The following is a 23,842-nucleotide window of genomic DNA, read 5'->3' as shown; positions in this document are numbered from 1 at the left end:
TTTGGAAGCCCCTCTTGGTTTGACATGTTAGATATCTGGAGAACACCTGGAGAACATTGGTGAGGATATCATCTGGACTCACATATTTCTACTGAGCCTGTTTTGACCCCCCTGAATAAGGGTGGTCGCAGGCTGTCCGGTAAGCCTCCAACTTTTATCCCTTGGTGGTGGGCAACAGCTGCGGTGGAATACTGAACCAGACTCTGTGTTGGAAGTGTCACTACGCTTTGGGACCTGTTTGACATTTTTTTTGGGACTGTATTCATTTCATTTTCATTTGCGATCACTAAAATCAGCACTATTAGTGATTAGATGGTTTATGTTGACATAATATTTGTATTCATTTTTGCTGCCACATTGGTTCATCTTTATTCACTTTTAGTTTGCCATATTTTTAGAACTCACTTTTCTAATATTTTCTGATCTTTAAACTTAATGCAGGTGCACTTGATTGATTTTCAAATGTCACTATATATCTATTTGATTAATTTAGACTAAATGATATATGGTCTTTTATTAGTCACTTTATTTACACATTTATGGGGCTCCGCCCACTCGCATACATCATTATATGCGTATTTATAGTCCAGCGCTACACTATTTTTTCTATTGTCCATTTTTGTGTGCCCTTGTATTGGGGTTATTGTGTTTTAGCTGCAGGACTCACTTCACGTTTTTTAGTCAGTTTTTTTTAACACTGAGTGCAATTTCTCCCTACTCCCAATGTACAATATAAATTATACAGTAGGTCAGGACTCATAATATTGGTATTCAGTGTCGTGAATAATCAGTCAGAATAAGTTGTGCCTTTTTAAGGACAACAATTATTATTGAGTAATTTTTAACGAAGATATTTTTAAGATACAAAATCAATCTATATGACACAGTCTGTGCATGTGAAACTTATTCATGGAGACGTGAGCATACGAAACAGTTATTTATTGGTTGACAAAAACAAATAATCACATGAAATTAAGATACCGATTGCGTCACATGAACGTCTTGAAAATCAATAAAAACACTTGCAAAAATGGGCGTACCGTCCCTTTGACATAATACCACCATGATAACTTCTCGGTAGAATCAATAACATTGTGAACTTGACAATTAAACAGAACGTCTGTATTTCACACGCACAACCATTACTATACTGCAGGTAAGTAAGTGGTTAAAATGTGAAATAAATTAGACGTTTGTATTGTCAATAAATGTGGCAACTATGCAAAAAGAAAAATATGATGAAAAATATGAATCTTTAGAGAAAAATCTACAAGGCGGTTATTGATTCGAGAGAATGATTATCAACTTATAATATTCAATACATCAATATTTGAGAGAACATATCAATATTTGAGAGAACATACAAGATAAAATCAACATGACATAATTACCCATTCCAAGATGGCTACTGTTCCTATTGGCTGGTTACCAGAGTTAAGATGGCTGCCGTAGTTTCAAAATGGATACTCTTAAAGAGGATTTACTTCTTGTGACCTCCGAGTTCTAAGTATTAGGTGTTGAGGAATCTTCATGAATGTAAAGATATGTATTCATGCATGGTGCATGAGTGTCAGTCTGGGAGTGTGTGTATCTCCCAGTGTCCCCCCTCAGGGTGGATCCCTGAGCTTCCATCTTCCTTTTTTCTTTCTCCTGGCATCTTACTTGCCTCTAAATATCATTTCAGATAATAAGACCATAAAAATTATAATGGCTCTGCCCAAAAGGACGTGGCCTCTTTTCTACTGGTTTAACCACTTGCCGACCGCCTAACGTAGATATACGTCGGCAGAATGGCACGGGCAGGCAGAATCACGTATATATACGTGATCTGCCTCCCGCGGGCGGGGGGTCCAATCGGACCCCCCCCCCGGTGCCAGCGGCGGTCGGCATCTGACTGGGAGCGTCGGGAGGCGAGGGGGAGACCATCCGATCGTGGCCCCCCCCCTCGCGATCGCTCCCAGCCAATGGGAATCCTCCTCTGCCTGTGTGTAGTTTCACACAGGCAGAGGATGTGATGTCATCTCTCCTCGGTCTGGCAGTTTCCGTCCAGCGCCGAGGAGAGAAGACATGTAAGTGCACAACACACACAAACACACACAGTAGAACATGCCAGGCATACCTTACACCCCCGATCCCCCCCCGATCGCCCCCCGATCCCCCCCCAATCACCCCCCCCCCCTGTCACAAACTGACATTAGCAGTATTTTTTTTTTTTTTTTTTTCTGATTACTGCATAGTGTCAGTTTGTGACAGTTACAGTGTTAGGGCAGTGAGTATTACCCCCCTTTAGGTCTAGGATACCCCCCTAACCCCCCCTAATAAAGTTTTAACCCCTTGATCACCCCCTGTCACCAGTGTCACTAAGCGATCATTTTTCTGATCGCTGTATTAGTGTCGCTGGTGCCGCTAGTTAGTGAGGTAAATATTTAGGTTCGCCGTCAGCGTTTTATAGCGACAGGGACCCCCATATACTACCTAATACATGTTTTAACCCCTTGATTGCCCCCTAGTTAACCCTTTCACCACTGATCACCGTATAACTGTTACGAGTGACGCTGGTTAGTTCGTTTATTTTTTATAGTGTCAGGGCACCCGCCGTTTATTACCGAATAAAAGTTTAGCCCCCTGATCGCCCGGCGGTGATATGCGTCGCCCCAGGCAGCGTCAGATTAGCGCCAGTACCGCTAACACCCACGCACGCAGCATACGCCTCCCTTAGTGGTATAGTATCTGTACGGATCAATATCTGATCCGATCAGATCTATACTAGCGTCCCCAGCAGTTTAGGGTTCCCAAAAACGCAGTGTTAGCGGGATCAGCCCAGATACCCGCTAGCACCTGCGTTTTGCCCCTCTGCCCGGCCCACCCAAGTGCAGTATCGATCGATCACTGTCACTTACAAAACACTAAACGCATAACTGCAGCGTTCGCAGAGTCAGGCCTGATCCCTGCGATCGCTAACAGTTTTTTTGGTAGCGTTTTGGTGAACTGGCAAGCACCAGCCCCAAGCAGTGTCAGGTTAGCGCCAGTACCGCTAACACCCACGCACGCAGCATACGCCTCCCTTAGTGGTATAGTATCTGATCGGATCAATATCTGATCCGATCAGATCTATACTAGCGTCCCCAGCAGTTTAGGGTTCCCACAAACGCAGTGTTAGCGGGATCAGCCCAGATACCTGCTAGCACCTGCGTTTTGCCCCTCCGCCCGGCCCAGCCCAGCCAAGTGCAGTATCGATCGATCACTGACACTTACAAAACACTAAACGCATAACTGCAGCGTTCGCAGAGTCAGGCCTGATCCTTGCGATCGCTAACAGTTTTTTTGGTAGCGTTTTGGTGAACTGGCAAGCGCCAGCGGCCTAGTACACCCCGGTCGTAGTCAAACCAGCACTGCAGTAACACTTGTTGACGTGGCGAGTCCCATAAGTGCAGTTCAAGCTGGTGAGGTGGCAAGCACAAGTAGTGTCCCGCTGCCACCAAGAAGACAAACACAGGCCCGTCGTGCCCATAGTGCCCTTCCTGCTGCATTCGCCAATCCTAATTGGGAACCCACCGCTTCTGCAGCGCCCGTACTTCCCCCATTCACATCCCCAACCAAATGCAGTCGGCTGCATGAGAGGCATTTTCTTTATGTCCTCCCGAGTACCCCTACCCAACGAACCCCCCCAAAAAAGATGTTGTGTCTGCAGCAAGCGCGGATATAGGCGTGACACCCGCTATTATTGTCCCTCCTGTCCTGACAATCCTGGTCTTTGCATTGGTGAATGTTTTGAACGCTACCATTCACTAGCTGAGTATTAGCGTAGGGTACAGCATTGCACAGACTAGGCACACTTTCACAGGGTCTCCCAAGATGCCATCGCATTTTGAGAGACCCGAACCTGGAACCGGTTACAGTTATAAAAGTTACAGTTACAAAAAAAAGTGTAAAAAAAAAAAAAAAAAAAAAAACACATACAAAAATATAAAATAAAAAAAAATAGTTGTCGTTTTATTGTTCTCTCTCTCTCTATTCTCTCTCTATTGTTCTGCTCTTTTTTACTGTATTCTATTCTGCAATGTTTTATTGTTATTATGTTTTATCATGTTTGCTTTTCAGGTATGCAATTTTTATACTTTACCGTTTACTGTGCTTTATTGTTAACCATTTTTTTGTCTTCAGGTACGCCATTCACGACTTTGAGTGGTTATACCAGAATGATGCCTGCAGGTTTAGGTATCATCTTGGTATCATTCTTTTCAGCCAGCGGTCGGCTTTCATGTAAAAGCAATCCTAGCGGCTAATTAGCCTCTAGACTGCTTTTACAAGCAGTGGGAGGGAATGCCCCTCCCCCCCAACGTCTTCCGTGTTTTTCTCTGGCTCTCCTGTCTCAACAGGGAACCTGAAAATGCAGCCGGTGATTCAGCCAGCTGACCATAGAGCTGATCAGAGACCAGAGTGGCTCCAAACATCTCTATGGCCTAAGAAACCGGAAGCTACGAGCATTTTATGACTTAGATTTCGCCGGATGTAAACAGCGCCATTGGGAAATTGGGAAAGCATTTTATCACACCGATCTTGGTGTGGTCAGATGCTTTGAGGGCAGAGGAGAAATCTAGGGTCTAATAGACCCCAATTTTTGCAAAAAAGAGTACCTGTCATTACCTATTGCTATGATAGGGGATATTTACATTCCCTGAGATAACAATAAAAATGATTAAAAAAAAAAAAAAATGAAAGGAACAGTTTAAAAATAAGATAAAAAAATAATAATAATAAAGAAAAAAAAAAAAAAAAAAAAAAAAGCACCCCTGTCCCCCCTGCTCTCGCGCTAAGGCGAACGCAAGCGTCGGTCTGGCGTCAAATGTAAACAGCAATTGCACCATGCATGTGAGGTATCGCCGCGAAGGTCAGATCGAGGGCAGTAAGTTTAGCAGTAGACCTCCTCTGTAAATCTAAAGTGGTAACCTGTAAAGGCTTTTAAAGGCTTTTAAAAATGTATTTAGTTTGTCGCCACTGCACGTTTGTGCGCAATTTTAAAGCATGTCATGTTTGGTATCCATGTACTCGGCCTAAGATCATCTTTTTTATTTCATCAAACATTTGGGCAATATAGTGTGTTTTAGTGCATTAAAATGTAAAAAAGTGTGTTTTTTCCCCAAAAAATGCGTTTGAAAAATCGCTGCGCAAATACTGTGTGAAAAAAAAAAATGAAACACCCACCATTTTAATCTGTAGGGCATTTGCTTTAAAAAAAATATATAATGTTTGGGGGTTCAAAGTAATTTTCTTGCAAAAAAAAATTATTTTTTTATGTAAACAATAAGTGTCAGAAAGGGCTTTGTCTTCAAGTGGTTAGAAGTGTGGGTGATGTGTGACATAAGCTTCTAGATGTTGTGCATAAAATGCCAGGACAGTTCAAAACCCCCCCAAATGACCCCATTTTGGAAAGTAGACACCCCAAGCTATTTGCTGAGAGTCATGTTGAGTCCATGGAATAATTTATATTGTGACACAAGTTGCGGGAAAGAGACAATTTTTTATTTTTTTTATTTTTTTTTGCGCAAAGTTGTCACTAAATGATATATTGCTCAAACATGCCATGGGAATATGTGAAATTACACCCCAAAATACATTCTGCTGCTTCTCCTGAGTATGGGGATACCACATGTGTGAGACTTTTTGGGAGCCTAGCCGCGTACGGGACCCCGAAAACCAAGCACCGCCTTCAGGCTTTCTAAGGCCGTAAATTTTTGATTTCACTCTTCACTGCCTATCACAGTTTCGGAGGCCATGGAATGCCCAGGTGGCAAAAAAACCCCCCAAATGACCCCATTTTGGAAAGTAGACACCCCAAGCTATTTGATGAGAGGTATAGTGAGTATTTTGCAGACCTCACTTTTTGTCACAAAGTTTTGAAAATTGAAAAAAGAAAAAAAAAAATTTTTTTTCTCGTCTTTCTTTATTTTCAAAAACAAATGAGAGCTGCAAAATACTCACCATGCCTCTCAGCAAATAGCTTGGGGTGTCTACTTTCCAAAATGGGGTCATTTGGGGGGGGTTTGTGCCACCTGGGCATTCCATGGCCTCCGAAACTGTGATAGGCAGTGAGGAGTAAAATCAAAAATGTACGCCCTTAGAAATCCTGAAGGCAGTGATTGGTTTTCGGGGTCCCGTACGCGGCTAGGCTCCCAAAAAGTCCCACACATGTGGTATCCCCATACTCAGGAGAAGCAGCTAAATGTATTTTGGGGTGCAATTCCACATATGCCCATGGCCTGTGTGAGCAATATATCATTTAGTGACAACTTTGTGCAAAAAAAAAAAAATTTGTCACTTTCCCGCAACTTGTGTCAAAATATAAAACATTCCATGGACTCAACATGCCTCAAAGCAAATAGCTTGGGGTGTCTACTTTCCAAAATGGGGTCATTTGGGGGGGTTTTATGTCATCTGGGCATTTTATGGCCTTCAAAACTGTGATAGGTAGTGAGGAGTAAAATCAAAAATGTACGCCCTTAGAAATCCTGAAGGCAGTGATTGGTTTTCGGGGCCCCGTACGCGGCTAGGCTCCCAAAAAGTCCCACACATGTGGTATCCCCATACTCAGGAGAAGCAGCTAAATGTATTTTGGGGTGCAATTCCACATATGCCCATGGCCTGTGTGAGCAATATATCATTTAGTGACAACTTTTTGTAATTTTTTTTTTTTTTTTGTCATTGTTCAATCACTTGGGACAAAAAAAATGAATATTCAATGGGCTCAACATGCCTCTCAGCAAATTCCTTGGGGTGTCTACTTTCCAAAATGGGGTCATTTGTGGGGGTTTTGTACTGCCCTGCCATTTTAGCACCTCAAGAAACGACATAGGCAGTCATAAATTAAAGGCTGTGTAAATTCCAGAAAATGTACCCTAGTTTGTAGACGCTATAACTTTTGCGCAAACCAATAAATATACACTTATTGACATTTTTTTTTACCAAAGACATGTGGCCGAATACATTTTGGCCTAAATGTATGACTAAAATTGAGTTTATTGGATTTTTTTTAGAACAAAAAGTAGAAAATATCATTTTTTTTTCAAAATTTTCGGTCTTTTTCCGTGTATAGCGCAAAAAATAAAAACGGCAGAGGTGATCAAATACTATCAAAAGAAAGCTCTATTTGTGGGAAGAAAAGGATGCAAATTTCGTTTGGGTACAGCATTGCATGACCGCGCAATTAGCAGTTAAAGCGACGCAGTGCCGAATTGTAAAAAGTGCTCTGGTCAGGAAGGGGGTAAAACCTTCCGGGGCTGAAGTGGTTAAGAGACTTAATTATTAACCTTTCCTGAGAATTTAGTGAGTTCAAATAATACCACCTTTAACCACCAGGTGTCTCACATGTGTTTTGAGTTTATATTTTTAAGTTAATACGTTCTATTTTCATAATGTGATAAACAAGGAAAAGGGGCGCCTCTGAGTATATATCAGCAATCATTTATTCAACAAACAATATCCACTCACATGGAAGACTGTAATGTTGCGTTCCAGTACGTCTCTGAGTAGAGGAGAAGATGGAGGACTACAAGTCTCAGCAAGTCCGTACAGTGCTGACCCCACATCGGATCCTGGCGAGGAAGGGGTGGGGTAACTGGGCACAGCAGGGTCTCCCTCAGATCTCCAGATGGCGCTTCCGGATTAGGATAAGTTCGGGATGACACAGACCATCTGTCTGCGGGTTCCAGGGATAAGGCTGTAAGGACGCCAAAGCCGATCACCGGGCGTGCTGCGGTGTGTAGTAAGGCTCATACGGCTCCGTGAGATGGAATAGCTACGGCCGTGCAGGGAGCCAAAACGAGGCCTGGAGGGCAAGCACAGCGCGGCGCTGGGCTGTGACGTCACAGCTGTGCGACGCGTTTCCGAGTTCGCTCGCTATTGGTGGTAAGAATAGCGGCACTCCTTTCTCAAGCATGAGGGGCGGACACTAGGGCAGTCGTTTTTGTAGTCTTGGAGGGGGCGGGGCCAAAGATAACAACATGAGGAAAAAATGGCACATGCATTTGGGAGAGAGAAGGAACAATACACTACAACTAGAGGCAATACTAGACACAATTCATATAGGAGTGGAATAAAAATTAATTAAAAATTGATTAAAAGTTAATGATAAAAGTTTAAAAGCAATATTAATACATATATAATATGAAGTATACATATATGCATATATACACCCATAAAAGAATCTATAAAAAGCATGTATATATACAGATATATACAGATACATATCCATGGACAAGATAAATCCTAGTACATAAGCATCTAATGTGAAACATGAATGTAAACATATACATATCTATTCAAAACAAGATGTCGCTTTAAAGACAATATGCAAAAACAAGATTAAAAACAAATTTAAAATTGATGATTATGGACACTGGGAAAATGAGAACGTGGATATTATGTGAATGGACACCATTAACATGGTTAATGGTGAACAAGATCCACAGGGGGAATAATGGGAGGGGGGGGGGAGAAGGAGAGGGGGGGGGGAGAAGGAGAGGGGGGGGAGGGAAGGAAGAGAGGGGGGAGGGGAAAAGGGGGGGGGAGGAAGAGACAAGAAGGGGGGGAGGAAGGGGGGGGGAGGGAAAGAAGGCGGGGAGAGGGGTAGGGAAGGGGGAAGAAAAGGAAGGGGGGAGGGGGGAAAAAGAGGGGGGGGAAGGGGAGGGGAAAGGGGAATGGAATGAGATATACTTACTGACGTATGGACCCGCCACCCCCATAAATATAGATATATTAGTGTATATATGAATACAACCTGTGGTAAAAATGATAAGAATACAAATTATGAATATTAACATGGAACAAATGTGTATAAGCAGATATAAGCAGTATATGTCTATAATACGGTAGCAATCTCGATACCCTCATTCAAGCCCCCGGGCGAGAGGACATCGAGATTGTAGATCCAAAAAGTCTCCCTTGCACAGAGTTTTTTAAAACGTTCAGCTGGAGTGAATGATTTGGGGATTTGTTCGATTACCCATACAGTAAGGCCCATGGTGGATTTGTTGTGCAATCCAGCAAAATGCCGTGGGACACTGTGCATGTCCTTACCACCCTCCATCAGTCTACGGTGTTGGCCGAAACGCTGCCTGAGAGGGCAGGTCGTTCGACCAACATAGATCAGCCCACAGGGGCACATAAGGCCGCCTCTTCATAGACACTCAGGGCTCCGCCTCTTCACACACACTCAGGGCTCCGCCTCTTCACACACACTCAGAGCTCCGCCTCTTCATACACACTCAGAGCTCCACCTCTTCATACACACTCAGAGCTCCGCCTCTTCATACACACTCAGAGCTCTGCCTCTTCATACACACTCAGAGCTCCGCCTCTTCATACACACTCAGAGCTCCGCCTCTTCACACACACTCAGGGCTCCGCCTCTTCACACACACTCAGGGCTCCGCCTCTTCACACACACTCAGAGCTCCGCCTCTTCACACACACTCAGAGCTCCGCCTCTTCACACACACTCAGAGCTCCGCCTCTTCACACACACTCAGAGCTCCGCCTCTTCACACACGCTCAAAGCTCCGCCTCTTCATACACGCTCAGAGCTCCGCCTCTTCATAAACACTCAGAGCTCCTCCTCTTCATACACACAGAGCTCCACCTCTTCATACACACTCAGAGCTCCGCCTCTTCATACACACTCAGAGCTCCGCCTCTTCATACACACTCAGAGCTCCGCCTCTTCATACACACTCAGAGCTCCGCCTCTTCACACACACTCAGGGCTCCGCCTCTTCATACACACTCAGAGCTCCGCCTCTTCACACACACTCAGAGCTCCGCCTCTTCACACACACTCAGAGCTCCGCCTCTTCACACACACTCAGAGCTCCGCCTCTTCATACACACTCAGAGCTCCGCCTTTTCATACACACTCAGAGCTCTGCCTCTTCATACACACTCAGAACTCCGCCTCTTCACACACACTCAGAGCTCCGCCTCTTCATACACACTCAGAATCCGGAAAATTGTTTTGTAAACCATGCGCTTCATTTAAAGTCCCAACCCTCCCCCCCTTCTTGCTCGCTAGCTCCTTGCCTGCTTGATTGTTTACAGCTATTTCATTTATTGATAAACACCATAAGATGAATGAAGTAGGTGTAAAGTGGAAGCAGTAGATCTGCAGAGAATATTATTTGAGCCCCTAGCACTTTATATATGAATGTCTCCACATATTTTAGTGTATTTGTGATGATTTATGTGCACACACAATAGGACAGCGCTGTGACACATAATGCTCTTCTAGTTGATAAAGGGAATACTTACCTTTGTTACAGCAGCAGTCCGGTATAAGTTATTTTTGTAGGTATTTGAGTTGTTACACATAGCGCGGGTTTTATTCTATTTATATTGGTGACATCATTGCCCAAATCTGGGGATCAGGAGCCATTTCCACCCTTTACTCTCGGCTGGGGTTCTTTGTATCCATATAACAGATGTTCTACATGACTAAATCTGCAATCAATTTTACTGCAAAATCAAAGGGGCCAAAATGTCTCCCCCCCGAGCAGTAATATATTTCTATCCCCCTTGGTGGGAGTGGAGATGACCCATCTATAAGGATATACAGTACATACACACAGCACAAGGCCGTGTTCACACTACCAGACGTTTCTCTGAGCTGCAGTTCCTCTGATCTCCACAAGATGGTGATCTCACTTCTACCCAGACAGGAAGTCTCTATGGAAGACAGGAAGTGATGTCAGGCACAGACAGGAAGTTCCGGGTGAGAGGTGAGTTGGGAGGAAGTAGTGAGGAGACATTGCTGGAAGAGGCAGTAGAGGAGGTAATAAGATCTTATTTTCTATTTACACCCAGTAACCCCCCGTCATGTCCGTCCTCTTCCTCCATAGTCACTGTGATGTCTTTTATCTCCAGCAGATGATGATACACACATATATAGTGTGGGGACCTCAGATTAACCCCTTCAGGGGGATCAGTTGATGATTAATATTCCTTCCAAAGCTGGCCATACATGGTCAGAGAGGGGACGGGGTTCCATGTCTGAATGAATACACGGAGCTGTGACTCGGCTCGGGTGCCCTCATAGGAAGCTGCTGGGTGTGGGGGGAGGGAGGGGTCAGGAGCAGCAAAGAGGGACCTGAGAAGAGGAGGATCCGGCCTGCTCTGTGCAAAACCAACTGTACAGAGGTGGGAAGTATGAAAAAATTGTTTTTTTTAAAATAAGACTTGCTAATCACCATAAGTCAGGGCTCAACAAATCCCAGGTCACCATGGTGACTAGAAATGGTGTCCTGGCCCCTGGGCTCTTGTCATTCTCACTGTTGGTCTGAATAATGTTTCTGCCTGAAACCCGCACACATTATTCAGACAGGAATGTGGCTCGGAGCGGGGCCAGGCGGGAGGGTAAGGGGGAGGAGGAGATGATGGCACCCGACCTGTGAAGTGAGGGGTGGACTGGACAGGACAGCGGCATGAGAGGACTCCTCTTGTTAAGGAAATGATTAAGAGCTCCAATCGAGCCCAAGGTTAACTGCTGCTGTCTCTAATTTGAAAAGTGTTGATATGCATGCATATAAAAGTAAACACTCTGAGACACGCTCAGCACCGTTACTTTTTACACTTCTAATTTGTTAAAGGCGGTGCTAATGTTTTATACACACAAATACGTCATTGCTATGTTAGTCTAATAGGTACATCTCATTGGTTAAGATAGAAAAAGAAAATGGAGAATCTTCATAACGAGGTCTGGCTGTCTTTGGTTTTATCTTCAGTTCCGCGTTCTTCTGATGTGTGGGATGCAGGGGGTACCCGCCATCTTGAGAAAATATAGGAACAGAGCAAACCTGTATACTTATATAATGAGTAAGGAGAAAAATATGTATACACATAAGAAAATAGACATTTTCAGATTATTATTATTATTATCTACATCACATTCCTTCACAATCCCCCCTAAAATGACTATTTTCTCTTTTCTGTCCCTAATACTAAAGGTCTCACTTTGGCCTGGCCCTTCTCCTCAGCAACTCTTTTAGGCTGTATATAGAATTGGGCAGCAACTGTTCACTTCCCTCCTCGATACAGCTGGAGAGGGGCAGTCAGGCACTATCTATCCCTATAACCCTATAGGATTGTGAGATTTTGGACAGGCAGTGACTGTAGAGGAGTGAAGGGTTTGTCATCTTCCATCATAAGGAGGTCCTCTTCTTCTTGGTGGAGAAATGTAGGTGTGCTATTGTCTACAGCCTTGCTCATTAACTTTTTATGAAAGGTAGAATACAGTATACAATCAGGGCTAAAAGAACCAGGATTATTAATACTGTTACCCGTATCTGGGCGAGCACCTTCTGCCACCCACTCATCCAGCTAAAATATTGGTCCCATGGGTCTGTGATACCTGAGTTCTTCTTCAACTCTAGTGACAGATCTTCTAATTTCTTTATAGCTAGAGTAACCGTACCATTTGGGCTAGTATTATCAGGAATGTATGTACAACAGGTTCCCGTTTTTTTTTTTTTATTATTTATTTATTTTTTTCCTATGATTTTACAAAACACCTCCTTTCCCAGCTAGCACCATGTCTAGGGCCATCCGGTCCTGGAATGTCATGTAGGAAGTGGGGGCTAACTGGTCAGCAATTCGCTGGAGGGCATCTTTAGAGTAATTTACAAATCTCTGTTGGTTATAATATGTGTAGTGTCAGGTCACCTAGAGGCTGGGTGACAGATGCACACCGTTGGGATCAGGAGTGCACCGCAAGGTAGTGGACCCTACGGGTGACTGCTGCGGATTGAACCCTGGGAGGTTCAGGAAGCAGGTCTACTGGATCACTGACACAGATCCCACTGGGAGCTAGAGCATAGATTCCCCAGGGCGCGGAGTCTAAGAGCCAGCAGGTGTTCACCAGAGCCTTTAAAGGTAAGGATGGACTGCGCTGCAGTCTGGCTCCAGGTCGCGGCCCCCAGGGTCTCACAGCTCACGGTAGACTACAGGAGAAGAGGAAGGAGGCAGCAGGCTGGAACAACAAGGAAAGTAAGTTACAAGCCAAGGTCGGTAACAGGAATCAGATGTAGGAAACACAGCAAGTACACACAGAGGCTAACACACAGTGGTTGATCAGCACTGCTGGCTTGCAGTGCACAGGTTAATATAGGGTTCCCTGATAGGGCCTGGGGTAGGGTGACCACATTTCCAAACTGCCATTCAGGGACAATTTTGGACGGGGGGGGGGTTGAATGTAGTTTCGGGGTTGACGAGACTTCGGCGACGAGTGATTTGTCGGGTGAATGGCTGGTTTTAGCACTTATATTATCCCAATACTATGCTTGAAATGTATTTCTATTGTTACATTGTAATAATAGACCCCCCCTCCCTTAGTACAGACCCCCTTCCCTCAGTATTGACCCCCCTCCCTCAGTAGGGACCCCCTTCTACTAACTATAACCCACTCCCTCAGTCCGGCCCCCTCTCCACTAAGTATAAGCCTCCTCCCTCAGTACGGAACTCCCCCACTAACTATAGACCCCCCTTCCTCAATATGGACCCACCTCTCCACTAGCTATAGACCCCCTCCCTCAGTACAGATCTCCCCTCTACTAACTATAGACCCCCTCCCTCAGTACAGATCACCCCTCTACTAACTATAGACCCCCTCCCTCAGTACGGCCCCCTCTCCACTAAGTATAAGCCCCCTCCCTCAGTACAGACCCTGCCCCCCCACTAACTATAGGCCCCCTCCCTCAGTACGGGCCCCCCTCCACTAACTATAGGCCCCCTCCCTCAGTACGGGCCCCCCTCCACTAACTATAGGCCCCCTCCCTCAGTACGGACCCTCCTCTCCACTAAGTATATACCCCCTCAGTAAAGACCCCTCTCCATCAAGTATAAATTCCCCTCCCTCAGTACAGACTTCCCCTCCTCAGTATAAACCCCCCCACTAAATAAATACAGACCCCCCTCCCTCATTATAGACCCCCCTTCAGTACTGACCCCCCTCCCTCATTATAGACCCCCCCAGGTACAGAACCCCCCACTAAGTACAGACCCCCCCCCCCTTCCACTTGTGCTAGTGGAGAGATGGGTGTCAGAAATGTGCTGGGGGGGGCACTTTTTACCCTTTTCCTGATCACTATCCATGCCCCTTCTCTGTCAATCTACATAAGCATAATATAAGCTTAGAACAGACCTCAGATCAGCGCCAGGAATCCACAGCGGTGTCCCTCTTCCCTCTCCGCATACTTGTATAATAGTACTTGTAATAGCCGTGGAGGGGGAGGCGGCTTCGGTCTGCTCTGCGGTACGAGGCAGGGAGACATCCAGGTAACAGTGCCCAGTGGATCAGTGTCTTTGAGGCTGCCCCGCTGACAGCCTCTTCCGGCATGGTGGAGAGCATTAGGCGCGGAGGAGAAAGTTAACTTCTCCTCTGCTTTGCATGCTGGGCAGTCTGTGAGGTCACTGGTTTCTAGCCGCCAGGCGGCTATAGCAACCAGTGACCAGAGTCTCAGGTGGAGTTACAGGCAGAGCGAGCACCAGCGCTATAGCGGGTTTGCTCGCTCTGTCAATTCCATTCCGGGACACTGTATTGTCCCGGAATGAAGGTGCCCGGGACCCGGGACAGACCTGCCAATTGCGGGAATGTCCCGGGCAATCCGGGACACGTGGGCACCCTAGCCTGGGGTGGGGCCATGCTTAGAGGAGAGGTTACAAAAGCAGTCAGGTGAGGGTCAGCTGGTCTCTAGAGATGAACACATGGAGACAGGTATGCTGATCGACAAACTCTATTGCATAACCATGACATGTAGTTAATCCAATCTACATTCTTGCTGACAGTTGTTATGGGGATCAAAGACTCAAAACCAGCTTTTACCTGGTCCCTGGCTTTAAATTCATCAGGGACCCCCCTTGTAACCCTTATGACATGTATGTATACATGAGGATCAAAGCTTCCGGAGAGAGCTGCTCGCTTCCTCCTCTGACTGTGTGCTGGGTCAGTGTATGTATCAGGGGTATCTTTGGTTAGGATATGGGGCTTTCTATTTTCATCTTTTTTTTTTTTTTTGTCTAATGCACTCTGTGGTCACCCAGTCTGGCCCTGGGTTCCAACCCACTGGCCCCCACAGAAACCACAACTCTGTCCCCAGTAACTGTCTGTGTGGCATACATATATGTCCTTACCATCAGGGATATCACTGTACCAATGGCATCACCATGAAGGGTCAAACGGACTAGGTACTATGTCACAGTAATCTAAGGTAAAGGTGGTCACATGTGTACCTGAAGAGTTACACTAAAACGTAATTATGTTATCATTTTTGTGATGGCCACCTCCTGGGCCCCTCCCCCCTAGATCAAACAGGAAAAGGATATGCAGCACCCGAAAACACACTCTCCTGCAGTGATAAGCGTGCATTCAGGTGTTCTTCCTGGCCAACTTGACTGAGGTGGCTGTGGTCAGCAAAACTTGGAATGGACCATCATAACTTGGCTCAAGGATCTCCAGACAGTAGTTGGTGTGTTCCTGTATCTAATTCAGGATCTGGAATGGAAGAAAACACCTGGACATGCATTCAGGTTAATTCTCGTGATAATGTGGTTACATAATTAGTCAACACATCAGACTGTAACTGTAACTGTTGTGGAAAGTAACAACCAAGTCTGGGAGCTGAACCAAACAAAATGTCATAATGGGATAGGGCATGTTTCCCCTGGGGGTGTGTCTGACACTGAACAGGGCAATGGGCTAACTGTCTGGCCAACTCATGTTAGTCTCTTTAACATCCTGTTTTTAGTGTCCCATTCATCCTTTCTACCTTCCCGCTACTTTGAGGGTGGTATGGGATGTGTAGTGCCAACTGAACCCCCAGTGCTGCCCAAATCTCTTTAGTAAGGGTTGTTGTTAAGGCTGGGCCCTGATCTCTCAATATCACCTCTGGGACCCCAAATCTACATACTATCTCACTCAGTAGTTTCTTAGCTGTGGTCCTGGCAGTCATGACCACTTCCACTAGGGCGTATTCGAATCTGCCACTTCTTGGCACTTGAGAATGATCAATTTGCATCCTCTGGAATGGGGTATAGGGCTTTTGCCAGGTGCTTCTTCTGTGCTTCTTCTGTGCTTCTTCTGTGCATCCTGGGTTACATTTGGTGCAGATAATGCATGATCTGCAGAAGCTGTCGGTCAGTGGAGTAACTCTTGGTGCAACACTTGTTGATAAGAGAGTTCATAAAAGTCTTTGTCAAGTGGGCAGCTCCATGTGCCCATTGCACCACGGCTGGGTACATACTCCTGGGTAGACAAGGCTTCTTGTTGCACTCGAATAGTCCATTTCTGAGAGTTGCTCCTCTCCGTTTCCAGCTTTCCTTCTTATCCGCACTTGTTGTTTCCTGTAGTTCTTTTAGATAAACTCTGTTCACTGGGAAAGTCTGTAAGGTAAGCACGGGGTGGTCTTCTTCTACCACCCTGCTGTCCACTTCCCGTGGACCACCAGCTGTCTGTTTGGCAGCTGTATTGGCTCGATGATTGCCTTAAGCTTCCTTTGAGTTCATTTTGTCGTGTGCTTTACTCAGAATAGTCACTTGGGTTGGGAGAAGCAAGGCATCAATCAAGTTTTCACAAGTGTTCCTGCAGCCATCAGGAATCCTCTGTCCTAAATAACACCATAATCATGGGCAATGCTGAAAGCATATCTTGAGTCCATATGAATGTTGGCTCTTTTTCCCTCTGCCCATTTATATCCTGTAGTAAGTGCTTACAGCTCTGCCTCCTGTGCAGACATCACCAGTGGTAAGGCTTCAGCTTGTAGAACAGTGTTTTCAGTGGTGACCGCGTGTCCTGTGTGGTCATGGGGTAACAAGTCAAGACTCTACTCCTCCTCCTCCTTTCCCCCCTCGAGAAGTGGAAGAAGGGTGGTAGGGTTCAGTGTTTGACAACTTAATAGAGTAATGCTGTCCAGTAGGAGGGAACACAGGAGTCTCAAGTGTCTGGTAGTAGACTAGTGTTTCGGCTGGATCTTGGTTGAATATGGCAACAACGTCATGGGGAGCAAGCAGAACGAGGCAGTGTCCGAGGACCAAGTTCAAAGTTTTGTCAAGCAAGGCTTGTGTAGCAAAGCCAGCTCACAGACACAATAGGCCTCCTCTTGCTACCACATCCAGTTGACAGGAATAATATCCTACAGGGCGTAGGCTGATGCCGTGTGATTGGGTGAGTACACCTGCAGCATGTCCCAGACGTTCGGATACAAAGAACTTGAGCGTTTTGCCGTAGGCTGGGAGCCCTAGCGCCGGGGGTGGCGCACTTAAAGGCTTCAAACTTTAGATATTTCTTCAGGAGACATCTGGAAGGGTCTGATTGCAGAGCATCAGTAGGAAGGCTTCTGGAATCCATGCTCTGCACTCGGAAATTAGTCCAAGGAAAATGACAGGTGTTGAGCACCACTGCAATTTGGGCTTTGAGGCTCTGCAGCCCTGGTTGGCAAGATAGCACAACAGGCTTTCTGAGGTGACTTCAACAGGGGGTAAGTCAGCTGCACAAAGGAGAAGGTCATCAACATGTTGGAAGAGAATCACTTCCGGCTGTTCCTCTTGTCATGTGTCAAGGATGATAGCCATAGTTTTTGCAGACTGGCTTGGAAAGTTCTGTACCCCTTGTGGCACAACTGTTTAGGTATGTTTCCGTTTCTTTCCGTGGATGAATGCAAAAAGGTACCAGCAGGAGGGGTGAGGGTGGACACTGAAGAAAACGTTTGTAAGGTCCACCTCTGTGAGGTATTTTGCAGTCAAAGGCATCCACAGCAGGTACCTGGTTCTCCTTTAGGGGTTCTCTTCTTGGGGTTATTGTGGTTTCCGGGGCAATGATGCGCCCTCTTTTAGCTTGACTGAAACTGGTGGCACCTTTAAGTGACCGTTGTCTTCCGGTCCTGTGGACCATAGGCACGCAGGGATTCTGTCAAGTACTTCCTGCAGTATTGAACTTGAAGTTTTTTCTTCATTAAGTGTCATCAGGAGAGGCAGAGAACACAAGGCAGATGAGTCTTCTAAAGATAGGGGAGTATGTAACTTCATCCCCCCTTCAGACGTGTCCTGATTGAGGCCTGTAGTCTGGACAACACATCAGCTCCTAGTAGATTCAGGGGACATGTAGAGGACACCACAAATCTGGCAAGCAAATCAGGAAGTGGACTGGAGCAGGGCACCCCATCCATTCCTACGCAGGAAACATCAATAGTGGAAAGGAAAGAATTATTAGGCAGGTTCACCGCCCTCAACACACTTTTGGCTGCACCCCTGTCAATGAGGAAAGTGGTAGGTTTTTCGTCTGGGACATCTTGGGGCTCTGCATTCTTTTCTGAAGTGACCCCGTTTCCCACAGTTGTAACAGGTGATCCTTTCCCTGGTATTGGGCAGTGGTGGTGGACTAGTGTAGGCGGGATCTTCGTCATGGGTTACCATGAGGGGCGTTGGTTTTTTACCTTTTTGATTTTCTATACCTCTGGTCACCAACAATAAATCAGACATTTTCATTGAATGGTATTCAGGGCGGGCCACCATCAGGCCTTTTCTGATATCCTCTCTGAGCCCTGAAACAAAAGCAGTTGATAACATGTGTATGTGTGCCTTTATGAGTCTAGCATGATACTTCTTCACAGACTCCCCTTTATCTTGGGTAATATCTTGGATTGTGGTGGTCTGATCCGTCAACTTCTCCTTTGCCCAGTCGTGGAGTTGTGCACAGAACTCCACGCCTGAGGTGTAGGAAGTGGCACTTGTCAGGCTGGCATCATTGAAGGCCGTCTGCATGACTAGCCAAAAGACATATCCTGCTTTGATTTGGCATAGGCTGATCAAGTCTCTCCAGGCAGCTGAGTAAGTTTCTTGTATCTGCACTATCCTGTGGTAGAAGGGAATTGGCTGCTTCTCTGGGTCAGGCAGACTTGTCACTAAGGCCGCTGCTTGTGATAGAGTAAAAGCGACATACATCACTGGTGCCCCTTCTGGTAACCGAGACTGTTGTTGGGGCAGGGGCTGGCAAGGGGCACTGTTCTTTACGGTTGCCAGCATGTGTTTGAGATCCTCTCGGAACTGTGAGTCCGGAGCCGGATTGGGGGTTAAATCAGTGGGTGGCCTTGCTGCCTGCTGTTGGGCTTCCCACTCAGACGCTTCTTCATCATTAACATATCCGGCCTGGGAATGTGATGCTCCCGTATTGGGGAAGACAGGTGTGTGGTATGAACCATCTTGGTTTAAAACAGGGAGGGCTGGGTACAGGCTGTTTAAGCTTACTGGGTGTACCAAGATGGCCGCCGGCAGGAAGTGCACTGGACTGGGTAGAAAGTGAAGGCATGGGTGCACTAAGATGGCTGCCGGGCTGAGTTGTCACAGTGGGTTGTGCTTGGGTGGTGAGAAAGGAGTGGTTGTTAGACGGAGGGCAGTGCTGTCCCTCCCCTCCTTTGTTTCAAGTTCCAACATATCATCAGCTCTGTGATACACATACATAATACAATCGCCATCTTTCTTAACTTCCTTTATCCAATTTTCTTTATCACACAGGATTTTTCTCCCTGTTTCTTCAGCAACATAACTTTCCCCACTTCTTTCAACTTTGTTAACTATTTCAACATCTTCTTCTCTCCTTCTTTACAATATCACTTTCTTTTCTCTCTCTCAACCAAGGGGTTAATATTTTTTCTCAGTGTTCTTATCAACAAATTCCTTCGGTGGGGGCACATAAGACTAATGTACGGTTAATCTCAGAACAAGAACAAACACATCAGGGGTAATAGGGAGCAACGTAGCAAACAGTAAATCACAAATACACTCACGACAGGACATTACACCTGCCACTCTTCGAATTGCAAAATTTCAGCAGGCTAAGATAACCCCAGGGGCAGACCACCCTGCAAAAATAAACCCGTTTTATAGACGTTTGCTACAAGGGAAACCATCTCATTCCAGAGACCGATAGCTCATCTGGAGATGAGACCACACATTCACACATGTAGCACTTTAGACTGCAAAGCCAGCAGCTAAAATAACCCTCAAAGGTTCGTTAAAAACCTAGAGTAACCCGTCTATAAATGTTTGCCACAAGGGAAACCATCTCATTCCAGAGACCACACATTCACACATGTAGCACCCTTAGACTGCTGAGTTTCGTAGCCCAAAGAATGGCAGACAGTGAACAAATACAGTCAGCAGAAACCCATCAGCAGGTTCGTTAAAACAACCTCAGGCGAGGAAATACCTGCCTCTAAGACAGTCTCAGCATACCGACAGAATCCAGCCGTCAACTGAAAGATAAGAGAGTCGTACAGTGGTAAGAATATAAGTCAAACTCACCGGTACTGTTAGGGCTGCGCAAACCCCACTCTCATCAATCAGTTAACGCCCAAATGCTTATCGCGGTACGGCTTCGACTGTAGCCTGAGGTCCCGGGTTTCGGCACCATCTGTTAAGGAAATGATTAAGAGCTCCAATCGAGCCCAAGGTTATCTGCTGCTGTCTCTAATTTGAAAAGTGTTGATATGCATGCATATAAAAGTAAACACTCTGAGACACGCTCAGCACCGTTACTTTTTACACTTCTAATTTATTCAAGGCGGTGCTAATGTTTTATACACACAAATACGTCATTGCTATGTTAGTCTAATAGGTACATCTCATTGGTTAAGATAGAAAAAGAAAATGGAGAATGTTCATAACGAGGTTTGGCTGTCTTTGGTTTTATCTTCAGTTCCGCGTTCTTCTGATGTGTGGGATGCAGGGGGTACCCGCCATCTTGAGAAAATATAGGAACAGAGCAAACCTGTATACTTATATAATGAGTAAGGAGAAAAATATGTATGCACATAAGAAAATAGACATTTTCAGATTATTATTATTATTATCTACATCACATTCCTTCACAATCTCACTGAGCTCCCACTGCCGATCTTTCTCCTTTCCGCGGCCGCATTACTGTCACCATCGGCTCCTGCTTCCACCCACAGCTGCCTGTGTCCCTGCAGAGCCCTCCGGCAGAACTGAGAGGAAGGAGCGGGACCGAATCTCCAACATGGCGCCACCTCGGCACTGCCACAAAGATCCCCACAAGGTGCTGAGAAACAGGACTACAGAGTCCTTACAGGAGTAACCAGGACAAGCCTGCAAAGCAGCCAGCTAAGAAACCAGCCAGGGAGGGACATGCTGCTTTATGTACACAAGATGTCCTCTCCATCCACTCTGCTCTCACACACTGCTGGGGGAGATGTACAGGACATGCAGGAGGACACAGGGGAGGGGGGATTGCATTACTGTCCTGAATTCTACACCCTGAACCCCATGTTATGCACCCTTCTCCTACACCCCTTGTCCTGCATTCTACACTCCATGTCCTGCATTCTACACCCCGTGTCCTGCATTCTACACCCCGTGTCCTGCATTCTACACCCCGTGTCCTGCATTCTATACCCCATGTCCTGCATTCTACACCCCGTGTCCTGCATTCTACACCCCGTGTCCTGCGTTCTACACCCCATGTCCTGCATTCTACACCCCGTGTCCTGCGTTCTACACCCCGTGTCCTGCATTCTACACCCCGTGTCCTGCATTCTACACCCCGTGTCCTGCATTCTAAACTCCGTGTCCTGCATTCTACACCCCATGTCCTGCATTCTACACCCCATGTCCTGCTGTGACCTTCACCCTTCACTCAATGTTCTGTGTTCTGCTCCCTGTACACCGTGTCCTGAAACATGGCAGTTAATATGGGATCACAGTGATAAAGAACATAAAGGGGTCTGTGTGAAGGATCATAAGTTGGGCACTCCTGGGAAAGAAAAATAAACTGTGGTCCGTGCAGTGCGCCGCTGTGATAATTGGGTGTGGTTTTTATCGTGCTGAATATTGGCCGTGGATAAAATAGAAGCAAAGTGCAGGGATCGGTAATAAGTGGTACAGAGTTCAGAGGTCAGCAGTAAGTGACACAAAGGTCAGTATGTGAGGTAGGAGCTCCTAGTAAAGACTAATATGTAACCCAACTACAAAATGCCTCCCCCCAACCCCCGCTCCCCAACATTCTATTCATAATACATGGAATGTAAAGAATGAGGCTGCTTTGCTATTGGAATATATCAGATACATCTTATCAATACTATTAATACAGTTTCTATTCTATATTTTAGTGGTCACAGCAGCCTCATTCTTTAGATTCCATGTATTATGAGTATATTGTTGGGGAGTTTGTGGAGATGTAATCAGGTTTTTTTATAGTGGGGTCACATCACAAATGACCCCACACCTTCTGGTGGTGGAGCCCAGTGGGATCTGAACTCCACAGCTGTATCTATACTATGTAACCAGAGTGGGGCTACGGAAGTTCTCGCCGGTTACTTGACAGATGTCATTTGCAGAGGAAGGGATGTCTCATCCAATCTTCTTCTCTTGCTGCTCCCCCATCGCCCGATCTCCTTACCATCACAAACGTTACTCCACTACATGGATCTGTGCTGTAACTCAAGCACTTGTGATGTGGAGGAGATCGGATGATGGGGGAGAAGATTGGATGAGTCTGGCCGTGTCCTGAAATAATGGACCCTGTAGGGGACATCTCTGGGATGGGAGTTATCTGATCAGGTGTTAGGGTCCACATGATGTACCCCCCAATCAATCTCCAGAGCAGAGGAGGATGGCTTGTCCAGGGAAGTATTAAAGGAGGAGTATGGTCAAAGCTATTTTGGCCATACCTCTATTTATCACAGGACTGTGGTTAGATCTGCACTCCCATAATCTCTTTTCAGCCAGCAGCAAGCTAAAGCCCACTGTCAGCAGATGTCACAGAGCTGATCCAGGCTCTGAAAAGATCCAGGCCAAATGGTTGGGATCCCAGAATCCTGGACTGACAGCTGGCTCAGCCTCTCAGGGATCCGCTAAGAATCCGATCCAGCCCCTCCCCCCCTCCACAGTCCAGACCTCCAGAGAGTACTGGAGGGCAGAGCAGAGAGACGGTGACTGACGGCCACGGCTCTCTGCTCAGAGTGGAGGGAAGAACTGAGCGATCAGAGGTGTTTGATCGCTCAGTTCTCACTGCAGAGCCAGTGGGGGACGAATGCAGCATCAGATCAATGCTACATCCACCTAGGTGAGTACAAAGGTTTGCTTTTTTCAAAGTCCAAACTTCTATTTTAAAGTAGAACTCTAAACAAAAATTTTTTTTTCATCTTAGTGTGAGGGTGAGTTATAACCCATTAGATTGTTTTGCCATCTGTGTCTCATTGGGAAGATGTCCCTTTACTTCCTGTCCCATAGACAAAAGTGAGAGAAAATTCTTGCAAATAAAGGGACTCCCTTGGGGACCCCCAGGTCACAGAACTAGTGTCCCCATTTGCAAATTTCCCCTCTATTACTTTTCTGGGGACAACCCAAAATGTGTGATTTTCTTTTACTTTCAATGATATTGGTAAACAGGACAAGTAGAGAGGGCGGATCTACCTAACGGGGGATGGGGGGGAGCACAGACAGCAATAAAAATTGACAAGTGTTTTAATCTCTTAACACTCCATCCAAAAGTAAAGAAAAGTTTTGCCTTCAGTTATACATTAATGATGGTGGTTACAGTGGGGAGTAGATCGGTGACTGCTGTAGCCTCTGGGATCCCCCATAGTTTTGTGTTGTTCTGCCTATTGCCATTCTGTAGTTTACAGTCCTTCAGACTTTAAAGGGGGCCGGACTGTGGCCTTTTGAAGTAGAAAAGGCCCCAACGTTAGTGGGAGAAACAATGGCATGTCTTTGGTGTCAGTGGGAGGAATTGTGCCCATCACTGGTGTCATTGGGAGGAACTGCGTTTCATTATTGGTATCATTGGGGT

The 23,842-nt window shown here is 46.0% G+C and overlaps 3 protein-coding genes across 6 annotated transcripts in view; 1 reads left to right on the top strand and 2 right to left on the bottom strand.

Annotated features, from left to right (window-relative positions):
* LOC141122012 (uncharacterized) overlaps window positions 1-23,842 on the bottom strand; it is a 373,719-nt gene that overhangs the window by 238,166 nt on the left and 111,711 nt on the right. The window lies entirely within an intron of this gene.
* The window catches only part of LOC141122023 (uncharacterized), a 313,410-nt gene that overhangs the window by 244,157 nt on the left and 45,411 nt on the right, over window positions 1-23,842 (bottom strand). The window lies entirely within an intron of this gene.
* LOC141122007 (uncharacterized) overlaps window positions 10,753-23,842 on the top strand; it is an 88,960-nt gene continuing 75,870 nt past the window's right edge. For 3 of the 4 annotated variants that reach the window (XM_073611802.1, XM_073611798.1, XM_073611799.1), the window contains exon 1: window positions 10,765-10,822. The gene's annotated coding sequence lies outside the window, so the exon portion shown is untranslated. Of the gene's footprint in view, window positions 10,823-23,842 lie in introns of all 4 variants that reach the window. The other variant, XM_073611801.1, reaches the window with a different exon arrangement.

This window comes from Aquarana catesbeiana, unplaced genomic scaffold (assembly GCF_042186555.1).
Source record: "Aquarana catesbeiana isolate 2022-GZ unplaced genomic scaffold, ASM4218655v1 unanchor237, whole genome shotgun sequence".
In the NCBI taxonomy this organism is placed as follows: Eukaryota; Metazoa; Chordata; class Amphibia; order Anura; family Ranidae; genus Aquarana; species Aquarana catesbeiana.
This window is presented reverse-complemented; position numbering and strand designations above follow the sequence as displayed.